Raw genomic sequence first — 14,373 nt, 5'->3', positions numbered from 1 at the left:
TTCAGAGGAGAAATTATTGGGTTTAGAGTCTTAACCTAATCAGTGAATTAATCCCTAATAGGATTAACTGAGTGGAGGTGGGTGGGGTGTGGTTAGAGGAAGTGGTTAATTGGGGACATGGTTTTGGGGTATATATTTTGTATCTGGAGAGTGGAGTCTCTCTCTGCTTTCTGATCATAATGTGAGTTGTTTCCCTCTGCCACACTCTTCTGCCATGATGTTCAGCCTTACCTCAAACCCCAAGGAACGGAGCCGACCTTCTATGGACTAAAACATCTGAAACCATGCGTCTTCAAATAAACTTTTCCTCCTCTACAATTTTTCTGGTCAGATCTTTTAGTCACAGCAGTAAAGGAGCTGACTAAACCAATCGCCTACGAAGAAGGAGATCTAAAGACATGGATCAAAAGGATCCGTGTGATTTGTGATTCAAAATGACTAATGGAATTGATTCAAGTAGGATGCCACCAGCAGACAAGAACCTTGAAAACTTTTTAGAAGATACAAGACATATAATACTCAACTAATAGAAAAATTGAACATAACTGGAAAAAGGAGTATTCTGAGCAGAATAAAGGATGTCAAGGCCAGTGTCAGTAAGAAGTAGCTACAAAGTTTTAGATTGGCAGAGTTTTATTATTTTTAATATCTTTAGTTGTAGATGGACACAATACCTTTATTTTGTTTATGTTTTTATGTGGTGCTGAGGATCAAACCCAGTGTTTCACACATTCAAGGCAAGCACTCTACCACTGAGCCACAACCCCAGCCCAGATTAGCAGAGTTTTTAACCAAGACTATGGAATAGCTTGTCTTTCACAGGGCCTACCCCCATATTTTTTTGTTAAGACAAAATTTTTTAGGCATGACTCCAAGTAAAAAAGACACAGGAGTCTCAAATGTGTCTTAAGACTTAAAAATGGGTCATTTTTTAACACCTCACCCAATTCTTCATTGAATCAATAAAAATGTATTGAGCACCTAATATACACTGACACCACTCTAAACACTGAATAAGTAATCCACAGGAAAAATGTTACAAACGTACGTATACACCAGACAAAATATCAATGAATTATTTATATGCAAATATATTGGAAACACATTGTGCTATAATTTAAAATCTTCCTTGAAAATGATCAATTAAGTAAATAAAATATAATTAAGCTCAGAAGTGATTTCAAAAATTATATCAATAGGCTCAATTTAAAATGTGCATAAAACTTTATACTCAACTGAGGAGGTATTTTTTCTAGTTTTGTTTGCATATTTCTTATTTCAAATATTTTTATATTTTGTTACAGATGATTCATGAATGTATTTTTTCCAGTTTGAATTTTTACTATGAGTTAATCTTTTATATTAAGAATGAAATTAAAACAAAAAAACACAAAACTTTCGGCAGCATCATATAATTCCGAAAATTTTGAACTTTTTTGACCATGAGCATGTAAATAAATATATTTTACATCATATACCAGAAAATGCATACATATATGCATATATATAGCTAAAACAAGTTTCACAAAATAGTGTTTACTACATGCGATACAGTCTAATATTTTTAATTCCATCTTATTCTTTTCTATTTCACTTTTGAAAATGTTGGGCACTACCCATTAAATGATTTAATATCCCAAAATAAACTTAAACTTGTTCTGCTGACATGGGAGCAGACCCTAGTAGACACCATTATCCAAATGGGACCCTATTGTACACAGTAGAACACCTCTAGTCAGTCCAGTGCTTGTCTAACTCACAAGCCCAGATATTTCCAACTAATTAGTACCACTCAGACATTTTAATTTCTTTCTTTTTTCCCAATACTGAACCCAGGGCCTTGCACATGCTAGGAGTGCACTCCACCACTGAGCTACTTTTCCGGTCCTTAGAGATTATAATTTCTTAAACTAGACAGATGCAGTTTAAAATCTTTTGACTTTAAAAGATCTATTCTACACCACCCTTTTCCTAGCCTCATATTCCAGAACATACACAGACAATGTACTTTATTGAGTTTCCTGATTAATAAAATGTTTTCACTCAGTACACAACTATGCTGGGTGCAGTAGCACAGGACTGTCATCACAGTGACTTGAGAGACTGAGATAAGAGGATTGCAAGTTCAAAGCCAGCCTCAGCAAATTAGAGACATCCCATCTCTAAATGAAAGGGACAGGGGTGTAGCTCAGTGGTAAAACCCCCGGGTTCAATCTCTAGTACACCAAAAAAAAAAAAAAAAAAACCACACTCCATTCTTAGTCTTTATATTTTTTTCATGAATATATTCTTATTTTCCAAACTCAGTTAAAATAGAAGAATATAGAGTAAACCTTAAAAGTCCTTTTTCATCCTCATAACTCCAGAAATAATCATAGGTAACATATTGCAGAGCATACTCATATTCTCAATCCTAAGAATTAACACACATATGTGTACTTATTATACATACATGAATGTTCCCATGGTGGAATATTAAAAAAGCAATGATACCTAAATTGAGACTTCATCCATTTAATAGTAATTCCCAGGAAAACTAACAAACAGACTAGTCTAGAAGGGAAGAATCAAGCAAATAATTAAATAAAATGCCCAATAACAGAGATTTCCTGTTGACAAGGCCAATAAGAAATGTGAAAAATAAATGTGGTACTTATCTAGACAAAACTCAAAATGATGAAACTATAAACAAGTGATAAAAGAGAAATTTCCTAAACATTCTATGATAACTTTACTCATATGCCAGTACTTAGAAGTGATAACTGAAGATGAATTCCCACTAGTGCTGTTTGTAGAAGAGATTTCAACTGATTATGAGACATTTTTTATTTTGTTTCATACATGTGCATTTTTTGGGAAGTGGGTACCAGGGCTTGAACTCAGGGGCACTCAAACTCTGAGCCACATCCCTAACTCTATTTTGTATTTTATTTAGAGACAGGGTCTCACTGAGTTGCTTAGCATGATATTCTCCAGTTTCATCCATTTGCCTGCAAATGCCATAATTTTATCATTCTTTATGACTGAGTAATATTCCATTGTATATATATATACCATAGTTTCTTTATCCATTCATCAATTGAAGGACATCTAGGTTGGTTCCACAATCTGGCTATTGTGAATTGAGCAGCTATGAACATTGATGTGGCTGTATCTCTGTAATATGCTGATTTTAAGTCCTTTGGGTATAGGTCAAGGAGTGGGATAGCTGGGTCAAATGGTGGTTCCATTCCAAGTTTTCTAAGGAGTCTCCACACTGCTTTCCAGAGTGGCTGCACTAATTTGCAGCCCCACCAGCAATGTATGAGTGTACCTTTCTCCCCACATCCTCGCCAACACCTGTTGTTGCTTGTATTCTTGATAATCGCCATTCTAATTGGGGTGAGATGGAATCTTAGGGTGGTTTTGATTTGCATTTCTCTTATTACTAGAGATGTTGAGCATTTTTCCATATGTTTGTTGATTGCTTGTAGATCTTCTTCTGTGAAATACCTATTCATTTCCTTAGTCCATTTGTCGATTGGATTATTTGCATTCTTGGTGTAGAGTTTTTTGAGTTCTTTATAGATTCTGGAGATTAGTGCTCTATCTGAAGTATGATTGGCAAAGATTTTCTCCCACTCTGTAGGCCGTTTCTTCGCACTGCTGATAGTTTCCTTTGCTGACAGAAAGTTTTTTAGTTTGAATCTATCCCAGTTATTAATTGTTGCTTTTATTTCTTGTGCTATGGGAGTCCTGTTGAGGAAGTCTGGTCCTAAGCCGACATGTTGAAGCTCTGGACCTACTTTTTCTTCTATAAGATGCAAGGTCTCTGGTCTGATTCTGAGAACCTTAATCCATTTTGAGTTTAGTTTCGTGCATGGTGAGAGATCTGGGTTTAGTTTCATTCTGTTGCATATGGATTTCCAATTCTCCCAGCACCATTTGTTGAAGAGGCTATCTTTTCTCCATTGCATATTTTTGGCCCCTTTGTCTAGTATGAGAAAATTGTATTTATTCGGGTTTGTATCCGTGTCCTCTATTCTGTACATTGATCCACCTTTCTATTTTGGTACCAATACCATGCCATTTTTGTTACTATTGCTCTGTAGTAGAGTTGAAGATCTGGTATTGCGATACCCCCTGCTTCACTCTTTCTGCCAAGGATTGCTTTAGCTATTCTGGGTTTTTTATTCTTCCAGATGAATTTCATAATTGCTTGCTCTATTTCTGTAAGGTACATCATTGGGATTTTAATTGGAATTGCATTAAATCTGTATAGAACTTTTGGTAGTACGGCCATTTTGACAATATTAATTCTTCCTATCCAGGAACATGGGAGATCTTTCTATCTTCTAAGGTTTTCTTTAATTTCTTTCTTTAGTGTTCTGTAATTCTCATTGTAGAGGTCTTTCACCTCTTTTGTGAGATTGATTCCCAAGTATTTTATTTTTTTCGAACCTATTGTGAATGGGGTAGTTTTCCTAATTTCTCTTTCTGAAGATTCATCGCTTATGTATAAAAATGCCTTAGATTTATGTGCATTGATCTTATATCCCGCTACTTTACTGAATTCACTAATGAGATCTAAAAGTTTTCTGGTGGAATTTACTGGTTCCTCTAAGTATATAATCATATCATCAGCAAATAGGGATAGTTTGAGTTCTTCTTTTCCTATTCATATCCCTTTAATTTCTTTGGTCTGTCTAATTGCTCTGGCTGGAGTTTCAAGGACGATATTGAAAAGAAGTGGTGAAAGAGGGCATCCCTGCCTTGTTCCAGTTTTTAGGGGGAACGCTTTCAGTTTTTCACCATTTAGAATGATATTAGCCATGGGTTTAGTGTAGATGGCCTTTACAATGTTAAGGAATGTTCCCACTATCCCTATTTTTTCTAGTGTTTTGAGCATGAAGGGATGCTATCAAATGCTTTCTCTGCATGTATTGAAATAATCATGTGATTCTTGACTTTAAGTCTATTGATATGGTGAATTACATTTATTGATTTCCGGATGTTGAACCAACCTTGCATCCCTGGGATGAAACTCACTTGATCATGGTGCACTATCTTTTTAATATGTTTTTGTATGCAATTTGCTAAAATTTTGTTGAGAATTTTTGCGTCGATGTTCATTAAGGATATTGGTCTGAAATTTACTTCTCGATGTGTCTCTGTCTGGTTTAGGTATCTCAGGGTAATACTGGCTTCATAGAATGAGTTTGGGAGGGTTCCCTCCTCTTCTATTTTATGGAATACTTTGAGAAGTATTGGAATGAGCTCTTCTTTAAAGGTTTTGTAGAACTCGGCTGAGAACCCATCTGGTCCCGGACTTTTCTTTGTTGGTAGGCTTTTGATGACTTCTATTTCGTTACTTGAAATTTGTCTATTTAAATAGTGTATGTCCTCCTCGTTCAGTTTAGGCAATTCATATGTCTCTAGAAACCTGTTGATGTCTTCGAAATTTTCTATTTTGTTGGAGTACAGATTTTCAAAATAGCTTCTAATTATGCTTTGTATTTCAGTCGTGTCTGTTGTGATATTTCCTTGTTCATTCCAAATTTTAGTGATTTGGGTTTTCTCTCGTCTTCTCTTTGTTAGTGTGGCTAAAGGTTTATCAATTTTGTTTATTTTTTCGAAGAACCAACGATTTATTTTGTCAATTTTTGTATTGTTTCTTTTGTTTCAATTTCGTTGATTTCAGCTCTGAGTTTAACTATTTCCTGTCTTATACTACTTTTGGTGTTGGTCTGTTCTTCTTTTTCTAGGGCTTTGAGCTGTAGTGTTAGGTCGTTTATTTGTTGAGTTTTACTTCTTTCATTAAATGCGCTCCATGAAATAAATTTTCCTCTAAGTACTGCTTTCATAGTGTCCCAGAGATTTTGATATGATGTTTCTTTGATCTTGTTTACCTCTAAGAATTTTTTAATTTCCTTCCTAATATCTTCTGTTATCCATTCATCATATAATAGCATATTGTTTAATCTCCAGGTGTTGGAGTAATTTCTGTTTTTTACTCTTTCATTTATTTCTATCTTCAATCCATTATGATCTGATAGAATACAGGGTAGTGTCTCTATCTTCTTGTATTTGCTGACATTAGCTTTGTGGCATAATATATGGTCTATTTTAGAGAAGGATCCATGTGCTGCTGAGAAGGAAGTGTATTCGCTCCTGGTTGGATGGTATATTTTATAAATGTCTGTTAAGTCTAAATTATTGATTGTGTTATTGAGATCTATGGTTTCTTTGTTCAATTTTTGTTTGGAAGATCTGTCCAGTGGTGAGAGAGGCATGTTAAAATCACCTAGTATTATTGTGTTATGGTATATTTGGTTTTCTAAAATTGAGAAGGATTTGTCTGACATACATGGATGAGCCACTGTTTGGGGCTTAGCTGTTTATGATATATCTTGCTGATTTATGCTTCCCTTAAGCAGTATGAAATGCCCTTCTTTATCCCTTCTGACTAACATTGGCTTGAAGTCCACATTATCTGAAATGAGGATGGATACTCCAGCTTTTTTGCTGAGTCCATGTGCATGGTATGTTTTTCCCCATCCTTTCACCTTTAGTCTATGGGTATCTCTTTCTATGAGGTGAGTCTCTTGCAGGCAACCTATTGTTGGATCTTTCTTTTTAATCCAATCTGCCAGTCTATGTCTTTTGATTGATGAATTCAGGCCATTAACATTCAGGGTTATTATTGAGATATGATTTGTATTCCTGGTCATTTGGTTCATTTATTTTATTTTATTTTATTTATTTATTTATTTATTTTTGACATGACATGGTTCCTCCTTTATTTGACTATTCCTTTAGGATAGCTCCTCCCTTTGCTGATTTGCTTCTTTGTTTTTTATCTCTTTCTCATGAAATATTTTGCTGAGAATGTTCTGTAATGCTGGCTTTCTTTTTGTAAATTCTTTTAGCTTTTGTTTATCATGGAATGATTTTATTTCATTGTCAAATTTGAAGGTAAGTTTTGCTGGGTATAAGATTCTTGGTTGGCATTCATTTTCTTTCAGAGCTTGAAAAATGTTGTTCCAGGCCCTTCTAGCTTTTAGGGTCTGGATTGAAAAATCTGCTGATATCCGTATTGGTTTCCCCCTGAATGTAATTTGGTTCTTTTCTCTCACAGCCTTTAAAATTTTGTCTTTATTTTGTATGTTAGGTATTTTCATTATAATGTGCGTTGGTGTGGGTCTGTTGTAATTTTGTGTATTTGGAGTCCTATAAGCCTCTTGAACTTGATTTTCCATTTCATTCTTCATATTTGGGAAATTTTCTGATATTATTTCATTGAATAGATTGTTCATTCCTTTGGTTTGTTTCTCTAAGCCTTCCTCAATCCCAATAATTCTTAAATTTGGACTTTTCATGATATCCCATAGTTCTTGCAGATTCTGTTCTTGATTTCTTACCATCTTCTCTGTTTGTTCAACTTTGTTTTCGAGGTTAAATATTTTGTCTTCAATATCTGAAGTTCTGTCTTCCAGGTGTTCTATCCTATTGGTTATGCTTTCTATGGAGTTCTTAATTTGGTTTATTGTTTCCTTCATTTCAAGGATTTCTGTTTGGTTTTTTTCTCAATATCTCTAACTCTTTATGAAATGATCTTTTGCTTCCCGAATTTGCTCTTTTAACTGTCGATTGGTGCGATCATTCAATGCCTGTATTTGCTTTTTCATCTCATCATTCAATGCCTGCATTTGCTCTTTCATCTCATCATTTGCTTCTCTGATCATTTTAATTATGTACATTCTGAACTCCCTTTCTGTCATTTCTTCTGCCATGCTGTCGCTGGATTTTATTGATGTAACATCTAGATTTGTTTGGGGCATTTTCTTCCCTTGTTTTCTCATATTGTTCAGGAATCAGTGGGTCATTAAGATATTGCAGATTTCCTCTATTGACTTATAATGTCCCTGAAGATTGCTAGTATATCCCCTCTTATCCTTCAGTAGCCTGAAGTCTTGGAGGAAGTTGATAATGCGGAGCTCCACGAAGAAGCTGCCTCTCTAGGGGTGGTGACCCTCAGGTGGGGTATATTCCCTGCTAGTGGGCAGAGGTGCCTCCACTTGTTGACCAGTGGTCATCTAAAGGGGAACTAGGCTGCGGGCTGAGGCAAGGCCTGTTTGTGCCAGTGTCTCTGGTTTTACTGTGGGAAAGCCTCACCTGGCAGGGAAGACTCACCAGGTGGGGAGATCTCGCTGGTCCGTTCCCCTCCTAGAGGTTCTCCTCAATCTACAACTACCGCCTGGAGTGGGCTGTCTTCCTCTGCAACGTTCCCAGGGGCCCGGACCTACCTCCTGGGCCTGGGAGCCTCACCCTTCGCAGGCGAGTCTCCTTAGGCTGCCTCTCCCAGAGACTCTGCCCGCAGTCCTGGAAACTTTGCTCCGCCCCAGGTGTGTCTCTGTGCGGCTCTTCCAGCAAGAAGCCACCTAGTTCCTGGGACCCTGCTCTGCACCTAATCGCCTGGCTATGCGGCCCCTCCTCTGAGCCGCCACCTGGAGCCCCGTACAATAGCTCTGAGACCCAGAGACCCGCCACACACCTCCTCTTCCAGACAGCAGCCCGGTTTCTGACGCAGTCACTAGGAGTCCAAGCAATTCACTTCGAGTCTCCTCCTCCCGCCAACCGCCCATAGACCTAGGCAGTCGCTCCGAGTCCAAGTGACCCGCCCTGTTCCTCCTCCTCCTCGGGGTAGCCCCCTGGGTGTTCAGGAGCAGTGGCTCCGAGACCAAGTGACCCACCGTGCTCCTCCTCCAGGCAGGCCACCGGTGTTCAGGAGCGGTTGCTTTTAGTCCATCAACTCACCACTCCCCTCCTCCTCTGGCAACCGCCTGTGGCTCTGATGCAGTCACTCCTAGACCAAGCGACCCACCACATTCCTCCTCCAGGCAGGCCACCGGTGTTCAGGAGCGGTCATTCTGAGTTCAAACAGTTCGCCACGCAGCTCCTCCTCTGGCAAACGCCTGTGACTCTGATGCAGTCACTCCTAGGTCAAGCCACCCGCTGTGCTTCTCCTCTTCCTCCGGGCAACCCCCCGGTGTTCAGAAGCGATCGCTCTGAGTTCAAACAGCTCGCCACGCAGCTCCTCCTCAGGCAGCTGCCCAGAGCCCCAGTGGTTGCTCCGAGTCCAAGCGCTGTGCTGAGCCACCTCCTCTACGAAGATCCCAGTTGTCCGTGTTTACCGCTCCTGTGGGGGGTGGGGCGTCTCGCCGAGTAACTCTACTTCACAAAGTTCCCTGCGTTCCGGGGCTACCGCCCCATCCGGATGCCTCCCCAACGGGAGAGACTCACCCAGTGGCTTTGAGCTGGTCCCAAGTCTCTCACTATCTCCTCTTTTGAATCCTGCGTCCTGGAGCAACATGAAATGCAGCCGCCCTCTAGTCCGCCATCTTGAAAAACCACGTGTGCATTTTTAATGATACAACTAACCTAGAGTACTTTATTATTTCTTTGATTTTAATTTTTCCATGAGAAGAATGGAGCTAGTTTCATAAAGAATGCAGGAAGATACAAATTACTGAAAAAATACATAGGGACCCACAAAAAAAGAATGTATTTGCTTGGAAATTAAAAAAATATATAGTTAGTTTAACAGGCTACCAAAAAAATATATATATATATGTATATGTATGTGTAAAATGGAAAAAAAATGTAAGATTCTAGAAAGTCAGCATGAACTATAGAATGATCAACAAGGCTGCTAGAGATATTTAGCTAACCAATCTCTCTTAGGAATGAGTTAGGAGTCGAGACTGCAGCTGGAAACCACGGGACCACTGTGGTTTAGGTTAAAAGGAACAGATGGGTCTGTAGTGTGAAGTTTCTAAAGAGGGAAGAGCTCATTTTATGATCATGTTGACCACAATGTAAGACACATAGTTCTGCAGTAATAAGCTAGCATCATTAGAAAAAAGCAAACTGTTCATGAGCTTGAGTGGTAAGTACTGCTTGAAATCTTATCCTCAATTTTTAAATGGCTGCCCACAAGAATCACTTTAAATACATAATGCAATCACATTCCTCAAGGAAAATTTATAAGACCCTTCTGTCTAACATTTTGCTCTAGGTAGTTGAACATTTAATTGAGTTCTAAGTGTCTGGTTTTTAAAATCTCACAAAATGATATTCCATGTTCTTTAATACTTTTTTTCAGTTACTGACATAAGAATTATCAACCTGCATAATCTCAGCATTGGAAAGAACCCTCAAGTTTATCTAGTTCATTTTCAATGGGTATATGAATTCCTCTGGCACTATCTGGCCAAGTGGTCAGCTTTCCAACTTCTGCATGAAATGAAGGTGTCTTACTCATTTAGGGGAGTACTCTCAAGACTATCTTTTCCATTCTTTGACATTTACAACCAATAGAAGTAAATTAATTATTCAAATTCAATCAAATCAAACTTTTCATAATTGTCACTTGGTAAAATTTGCATCTCTCATGCAAACAAATGTAACAAACACATTGCTTTTATAGACTAATCCATCCTGTTTCTCCAACTGTTCTCAAGACTCCAGGTTACCCCATCATGCTCCTGGGTCTCTGTACTCCAGTTGGTCACATTTCTCTTAAAGAACATACAATTTTCTTGAAGTTGTTTGAAGTTACCAGATTAGAATGATTACCTCCCTTGTTTTTCATCACATAAGATAAAATAACAATAATACCTACAATAGAAAGAAACCATGACAATATTCCAGTACAAGTAATTAAGATCTGTATCCCTTGGAAAAGTATTTTGTACTTCAGATTAATAGTACGCTAGAACTAAAAAGCTGCTTCTCAGCAAAGGAAACAATCAACCTGAAGAGGAAAGCCTAGAGAATGGGAGAAAAACTTTACCACACGTACCTCAGATAGAGCACTAATCTCAAGGATATATAAAGAACTCAAAAAACTTAACACCAAAACAACAAATAGCCCAATCAATAAATGGGCTAAGCAACTTAACAGACACAGAAACAGAAGAAGTTCAATCAATCAACAAACATATGAAAAAATGCTCATTATCTCTAGCAATTAAAGAAATGCAAATCAAAACTACTCTAAGATTTCATCTCACTACAGTCAGAACAGCAATTATCAAGAATACAAGCAACAATAAATGTTGGCAAGGAAGGGGGGGAAAGGTACTTTCTTACATTGCTGGTGGGAATGCAGATTGGTGCAACCATTATGGAAAGCAGTATGGAGATTCCTCAGAAAGCTTGTAATGGACCCACCATTTGACACAGCTATTCCAAAGGACTTAAAATCAGCTTACTACAGTGACACAGCCACATCAATGTTTATAGCAGCTCAATTCACAATAGCTGAATTATGTAACCAACCTAGATGCCCTTCAACAGATTAATGGATAAAGAAAATGTGGTACCTAAGTGCAATGGTTTATTACTCAGCCTTACAGAAGAATAAAATTATGGCATTTGCAGGTAAATGAATGGAACTAGAGAATATCATGCTAAGTGAAATAAGTCAATCCCAAAAAACCAATGGCCAAATATTTTCTCTGTTAAGTGGATGCTGTTCCATAGTGATAAGGGGAAGGGGAAGGAAAAACAAAGGAACTTTGGATTGTGCAGAGGGGAGTGAGGAGTGGTGGGGTGGTGGGGATAGGAAGGATGGTAGGATTGACAGACGTCATTATCCTATATACATGTGTGATTACACTACTTGTGTGGCTCAGCACCATGTACAGTCAGAGGAATGAGAAGTTATGCTCCATTTGTGTACAACGTGTCAAAATGCATTCTACTGTCATGTATAACCAATTAGAACAAATAAAAATTGCTATAAAAAATTAAAATTAATTTTAAAAATTTAAAAAATAAGAAAAAAGAGTAGGCTAGAGTCAACCTCAGCAATTTAGTGAGGTCCTAAGCAACTTGGTAAAACCCTGTCTCTAAATGAAATATAAAAAGGGTTGGGGATGTGGCTCAGGGATTAAGCCCCCCCCCCCCCGGTTCAATCCCTGGTACCCAAAATTAATTAATTAATTAATTAATTTAATTAAAAAGAGTAGACTACCAACTGGGCATGGTGGCACATGCCTATAATCTCAGAGACTTGGGAGGTTGAAGCAGGAGGATAACAAGTTTGAGGACAACCTTAGCAACTTAGTGAGACCCTAAGCAATTTAGTGAGACTCTGTCTCAAAATAAAAAATAAAAAGGGCTGGGATGTGATTCAATGGTAAAGCACCCCGGGGCTCGATCCCCAGTACCAAACAAACACATAAACAAAAAGAGTAGGATACAATGGCCACTGTTGGACTGTGGTTTCCAAAAGAAAAGCCAGATCTCTCTATAAGAAAAGTGGTAACAACTGCAGCATCAAGGAGAGATACTAATTTAACCCAGGTAAATCTGACAAGTTTTCTAAACTTTCCAAGATTTAGCACCTGTTTTGTAGTCTAGAGAACTGTCAAGCTAATTATAGGAATAAGAACACCCCCAAAATATCCTCGTCCTTCTGGAAAAGGAACTACAGAATCAGCAGTTGCGAGATGACAAACTGATTTCCCGTCAGCCCTTACTTAGGAAGTCTCAGTACCTCTGCACCTTACATGGCAATACAATAATAGCTTTGATAATAATTAAATTCCCAACAGAAATATTTTGCCTTAAGCTCCTCTCCTATATTTCAGTTATTTCTGTTAATGCCAAAGAAAAACAATATGCCACTGGCAACAGTCCATGAATATAACTTTATGGGAATATTCATAAAACTCAAATGACTAGAGGTGTATATAATACAATACAATATTTAACAGGTAATTATGTTAGCCCAATTCTCCAACATAATTTGAATACTACATTGTTGGGAACAAACAAGCAAACCTTAGAACACTGAGCTCAGTGACATTCAAACCCAAACAGTAGATTAAATATGCAAATTCAGGGGAAAGAACCAGGCAGATGTCCTCATTGGGTTTACAGGATTTTAGCACATTTTCCCCATTCACAATTATGAAAATGAACCATAAATAATCTCCTCAATGAAATTCCCACTAACAAGGTTTCATTTTTGCTAGTGAACTTCTTACTGACCATTGACCATGTTAGATCTGATAATCAGTTAGATTTTGCCCCCAGAAGTTTGGCCTGGTGATCTTTTTTTTTTATTTTCAAAGAGATTTTACTTTTATTAGTTTTACCAAATTTGTTTTATTTTTTTTTATTTTTTTTTTATTATTATATACAAATGGGATACATGTTGTTTCTCTATTTGTACATAGAGTCAAGGAATACCATTTGTGTAATCATACGTTTACATAGGGCAATGATGTTTGATTATTTTTTTCCTTCCCCCCCACCCCTCCCACCCCTCTTTCCCCTCTATACGTCCTTCTTTCCTTCATTCTTACCGATCTCCTTATCCATAACCCTAAACCTACCCCTAAACCTAATGCTAACCCCTCCCACCCCCCATTATATGTCCTCATCCGCTTATCACCGAGATCATTCGTCCTTTAGTTTTTTGAGATTGGCTTATCTCACTTAGCATGATATTCTCCAATTTCATCCATTTGCCTGTAAATGCCATAATTTTATCATTCTTCATTGCGGAGTATATTCCATGGTATATATATGCCACAGTTTCTTTATCCATTCATCAACTGAAGGGCATCTAGGTTAGTTCCACAATCTGGCTATGGTGAATTGAGCAGCTATGAACATTGATGTGGCTGTATCTCTGTAGTATGCTGATTTTAAGTCCTTTGGGTATAGGCCAAGGAGTGGGATAGCTGGGTCAAATGGTGGTTCCATTCCAAGTTTTCTAAGGAGTCTCCACACTGCTTGCGAGAGTGGCTGTACTAGTTTGCAGCCCCACCAGCAATGTATGAGTGTACCTTTCTCCCCACATCCTCGCCAACACCTATTGTTGCTTGTGTTCTTGATAATCGCCATTCTAATTGGTGTGAGATGAAATCGTAGGGTAGTTTTGATTTGCATTTCCCTTATTACTAGGGATGTTGAACATTTTTTCATATATCTGTTGATTACTTGTACATCTTCTTCTGTGAAGTGTCTGTTCATTTCCTTAGCCCATTTGTTGATTGGATTATTTGTATTCTTCGTGTAGAGTTTTTTGAGTTCTTTATAGATTCTGGAAATTAGCGCTCTATCTGAAGTATGGTTGGCAAAGATATTCTCCCACTCTGTAGGCTCTCTCTTCACATTTCTGATAGTTTCCTTTGCTGAGAGAAAGCTTTTTAGTTTGAATCTATCCCAGCTGTTGATTCTTGCTTTTATTTCTTGTGCTATGGGAGTCCTGTTGAGGAAGTCTGATCCTAAGCCAACATATTGAAGATTTGGACCTACTTTTTCTTCTATAAGATGCAGGGTCTCTGGTCTGATTCCAAGGTCCTTGATCCATTT

The sequence above is a fragment of the Sciurus carolinensis genome, chromosome 6 (assembly GCF_902686445.1).
Source record: "Sciurus carolinensis chromosome 6, mSciCar1.2, whole genome shotgun sequence".
In the NCBI taxonomy this organism is placed as follows: Eukaryota; Metazoa; Chordata; class Mammalia; order Rodentia; family Sciuridae; genus Sciurus; species Sciurus carolinensis.
Note: the sequence above shows the minus strand (reverse complement) of the source record.